Raw genomic sequence first — 5,479 nt, 5'->3', positions numbered from 1 at the left:
GCGGAGGGAGGGTGGGGGAGAAGGAGGCAAAGGCTAACCATCAAAGGTGGAATTAGCACAGAGGGAGCCTGGTTGCTACCTGGTTGTTGCCAGTGAGGTCCTTCAGCCAGGTACCACCAGGTCCTGCTCTCCCCAGTGCCACCTCCCTCCCCGCCGGTCCCTGCATCTGTGCCCTGCTCAGAGCAAAGGCAGCAATGGGCAGCGACAGTGAGGGAGCTCATCTATCTGTGAGGAAAGAAGCAGCTTTGATGGTTCCCCAGTGGATGTAATTGTGCTCATTACTGCCCATTTACATTTCATCACTCGATTATCGCAAATGCCTCATTACTGTTGATAAGGGTTTGCTGTTGAACTACTTGCTAACTATTCATTCCTGAGCTGTGCTGTCATCAGGCAGACCCGAGCGAGACAGGAGGGGACTGGGGAGGGCTGGGGCAGAGCGGGGAGCGAGGAGAAGGCATTGCAGGGGGGAGGAGAGACAGGAGGTGAGAAAGGTCTTCTATCAGATTTGATTAAAGGCTGTGATTTAAATCGATATTTAATAAAGTGGCTGCTGCCACATAACGCGTGCAATTCCCCATGCAGGCAGAATCATGAATCCGAGGGCCTTGCCGCCTGCTACATAACTCAATTGGGTTTTGTGCACTGGTCTGGCACCTGTGTCCCTGAGCACAGCGCCTCCGAGGTAATGGGTTTATGAGCCGATGAACAGAGCTGATAGGTTCTAAATGGATTAACTAGGTGTCTGCAGCCTAGTGATGAATACATCAGGAAAAAAAAATAAAAAAAAAAAGAAAAGGAGAGAGAGAGAAAGGAAAAAGGGGAAAAAAAAATTGTCTGCATAAGCAGAGAGTGATAGAATGTGTTGACAGACGCTGTGGCTGTCACGAGCCCCACAGGGTGAAACACTGCTCGGCTCCTGTCAGTCAAACGCTCTCCGCGTAATGGGTGAAGATCCCAGGCAGTGAGGCTTCACAAGCCTGCAGGTGCCAGGTAGCATCACCCTGCTGCTGCTGCTCCGACAAGTGCTGCAAAAGGCTAAAGCGGGGCATGGCTCATTTCACAGCTATGGCCAGCTCCTGAGGTCCTAAGGGGTGCTGCATATGCCTCTTCGGCTGGTGGGCCTGCCTTCCACCATGGCTTAAGCGCATGCTCAATCCAACCTGTCTGTATATTTATATCGCTGGAAAGAGGTTATTTTTCCTATTATTGTGGTCTCGCGGAGGTTCCTCAAGCAGGGTTGGATTTCTGCAGTGCTGAGCCCTGCACGCAAACATCCTCTGTAGGGCAGTTGCTGACCTTAAGTGCTTTTTAAGTGAATAAACCACAAGAGTGACGAAAGAAGTATTATCGTCTTCCCGGTTGGTGGATGGGAACTGACAGATTAAATAATTTTCCCAAGATTCCATAGGAGACCTGGAAATTGAACCCAAATCTCTTAAACTCAAGTCTAATGCCCTAACTATGAAGTCATCCTTCCTCCTCTGGAAGGGCCCATGGAGTCTCATAGTCCATGATTGATGTATGGAATATGTGGTAAGTGGAAAATGAAATCAGATAGACTTTAATGCTGACCTCCGTTTACTACTATTAAGCTTCCAACAGTACAGTAGTAGGTTGGAGAATTTAGTGGAATTTTATGTCTTTCCTACCCTCATTTGGTATCGGATAACAAGATACATGTTTTGTAAGTTCCGTAATCTGCCACAGTGCTGCAGAAAAAAAGTAGAAGTCACGTTAGTATATGCAGACATTGCACAGATAAATGAGCTGACGTCTGTATCTACTGTCACAGTTACACAGGAGTTAACCAGACGGGATTGAAGTAGGCAGCTGTTCTTTAGAATATGTTGCTTTTTCACCAAAAATTGAAAACTGAACATTTTTATTTGAAAAATACTTCCACAGTGCTCATGTGAGTTATATTTTGGATCTTTACCCCACCATTGTTCTTGCTGTGTGATTCTCCCTAAACAGATTACATTGCATATAGTTTTCACCTCTTGCTGAGCTGCTGCAATGAATTATGGAATCCATTGGTTTCCCTTGGGAAATGAAGTCTGAAATATCAGTACCCCAGATATTTCCAAATTGAAATCTCTAGTTTAAAAAAAAAAGGAAAGAAAGTAAAAAAGGATTCCTTCACAAGAAATAGCATTTATTGAGAAACAGAGTAATTTTTAGTCTTAAATATGTGTAACATAGAACAGGATAGCCACAACAGATAGCTGTTTACTATGTTGTTGCACATAAACCACAATTTAAAACCATTGTCTGATCATGTTAAGCTATGATTTCAAAAGTCTGCCCGGTCAGGATGCCTCCAGGAGAGCAGATTCTCTGAAGATGCTGAACACCACCTCTTTATTTGAGGTATTGCTGTGCACCCACATTTATTGGTTGCTTTTGAAATTCTTGTCCCAATCTTTACAAAGTCGAATTCTGAAAGGGGAGGGGGGGCGGAAATCAGTGGTATGAGTTACTTTTTTTTCTACAAAACAACATCTACAACACAATTGTATGCAATTAGAGTGGCTGGAATCATTCAGTATTATTCAGACCATCTGGGTACACTATACAATGCCATTCTGGCTATAGCAAACTGCATTCAAAAGTATTAGGAGAAAAAGCAGGTTTTTCTGTAAGGATGCATTTTGGGAAAGGAAACGAAAGTTATGGATGTGAAGGCAAAAATATAGTGGATGATTGGAAAATGATTGGTTCTGTAAAGATAATGCAAACAAGCTCCTTCCCTCCAATCATAATGCTTGTCTGACACACTGAATTTGTAAGAGATTATCTTCTCGTTGCAAGTTCACTCTGTGTAACTCAGCCAGATCTCAGCCACACAGGTAGCTGAGCACCCTGGACACAAATGTTCTGTCTGAGTTCTGAAGTCTCTAAATTTTGCCTGTGACTGTTGAAGACACAATAGATGCCATGATTATACTTATATAAATCTACATTAAATGAACAGCTATTAGTAAAAACCAAAGTGCGTCTCATTTTCTATATCTGTTAAGAGTTTCTTCCACTTGGTTAGTTCATTGTTATGAAAACAGAATAGTTGATAGAATTTCCAACTACTGCTTTGGCATTCTCCCCCTCACAGTTGAGAGAAAAAAAAATAATAAAGTTGTTCTGTCCACTGGAAACAAAAGTATGGTCCCCCAAAAAGAAAAAGTAATTTGGAAATAACACGTGACAAACATCCAACTCACCATGGAAGGATGTGATGTGTAATGGCACGTAGTCTGTCTGGGGAACAAAGTCAGCAGGCAAGCATGAAAGTTAACTGACCATTTACAGTTCTTATCGGGGAAAGAGGTGATTCTGAAAGGAGTAACTGTGGCTGGCCACAAGGCCACCTTTTATTTAGACTTTCCTGAGGGAAAATCTCATGAAAATTGATAATTTTTATGGAAATTTTCAATTCTGTTCAAATTCTTTGTTTTCCTCAAAAATCTGCTTTATTTTTGCTGTTATTTTCATTCTTACTAATGAAGATTCCTGATTAATAATTATTGTCTTGATATGGGATTTAATTTTGTGGATAGGTCACTTGTTCCACCTTAAAAATATGACTGTTGCCAACACTCCTGACATCAGTTCTTCAGTGTGAACTCCAATGCAGATAGAGTTGCAAAGATGTACACGCTCAGGTCAGTGTACTTGGCATGGGAAGAAGGAAAATGTAGCTGCTTCTACTTGGCTAATCGGGAGATACCAAAATAAGACCTTATACACGAACAAAACATGTACCTTTTCATTACCTGGTGCAATGAGGAAAATGTACTAAAATGTATTCTTAATGTTTTCATATCAGAATGATTCATTTTACTAAAAATATCAATTAAATATTCCTGCCTTGTCTCCCCCCACCGCATTCGCTCCAGAATAAAAACACTCTTATGCGAGAAGAGTAGTTGCCTCGTGACATCAAAACATGGGCTGTGTGCACCCATCTGGTCAATGGAAATGATAGACCCCTGAGTCACTAAATGGTGACTCAGAGTAAGGTGACCTTGAAATGCTCTCTGAAAAGCCAGCTCTGATGCTTTTGCCATGGTTTGCGGATCACACTTTCCCTTGCCTCCTGAAGGGCCTGATCTTTGTCTTCTGGAAAATGGAAATGCAATCAGAAATAATTGCTTTGGGCTCACCAGCAGGTACCATGCCGTAGGGTGCCCTTTGATTCTCCTTAGTAAAGATTCCCCTCCTTCTGGTTGTTGCCTTCTGTGGTCATCATACTACCATGATCCCTCCAGCTCAGGCCTACAAAGTCCTCTCAGATGCCATAGCCAGCACTTGCTTCCTCTCGCTCATCCATTCCTGCAAGGAGTCTTAAATCATATCCCTTCTGGTCTCAATTGACGAAAGACTGGGGGTACACATATGCATATATGTGTGCTGAGGAGCGGTCCGCAAGCAATTTCTTCTGTAGAGAAATTTTGTAGCACTGAGGTACACAAAAGTGCCTCTAAAATGGTTTAGGATGCACAATTGCCTACAAAACAGTTTAAGGTGTTGAGCACTCACAAATCTTACCTCAGGAAGAGCAGTGCGGGTGTTCAGCTCCTCTGGATCTTGGCCACAGGGTCAAATCATAGGAAGAATTTACTCATACCTCAGCTGAAAAACATTTTGCAGATGCTGCTCAATGTAGGCATCTGGACCAAGGAAGATAATTAAACCGGGACAGAAACAAAGACAAACCTAAAGAAGATTTGACCAATGGAGTCCCTTTGTTTGCATCAACTAAACATTTGTGCACGGTAATCCAATGGTTAGAATAAATATTTGGTGCCTACTTGGTAATATTCATGAAATGCATTTACTTGTTTAGATTTTTCCAAATCTGCATACCTAAACTTTAAGCACATGTGCAATCAGCTTCAAATTTTCCAAACAAAAATAGATCAAGAAAGGGGGGGGAAATAGCATCTGCTCCTCAGCTAATCAAACCACCCAGGGAGATTGTCTGTAAACATTGCAACGACCAGGTCCTCATGCTGCTCCTTATTCCTCACATGGCACATTGTGTAATGGCCGTTAACTGAAAGCAGATCATTGGAGATCACTAAAAAGTGGTTTTCAACCCCAGTAGAGCAGTCCCAATTTTCGCTGTAGAGTGTCATACAGCTTAATCTTCCAATCAAGATGGCTTGGACGGCAGTCCACATGAATGACCTTATCTCCTTGGAATACAGGGGATAAAGCACCTTAGAACAAGCACCTCACCAGCTGCTGTAGTTGAGGTGAGACCGGCACCAGCCAAGCATTTGGCTCAGAAGTAGCCATCATCTCCCTTACCCAAAACACCCCACCATGTCTGCACAGAGACAAGCGCCTTACTGCTTCACTGTTCAATTGACTGTGGACTTCTCTTGATAGTCATGAGAGATGGGGAAGAGATGGGCAGCACTGCCAGGTGGACCCCTGTGGAGCGGTGGGGGCTGCCCCACACTGGACACAGCCG

This window comes from Calidris pugnax, unplaced genomic scaffold (assembly GCF_001431845.1).
Source record: "Calidris pugnax isolate Ruff unplaced genomic scaffold, ASM143184v1 scaffold8, whole genome shotgun sequence".
Lineage (NCBI taxonomy): Eukaryota > Metazoa > Chordata > Aves > Charadriiformes > Scolopacidae > Calidris > Calidris pugnax.
This window is presented reverse-complemented; position numbering follows the sequence as displayed.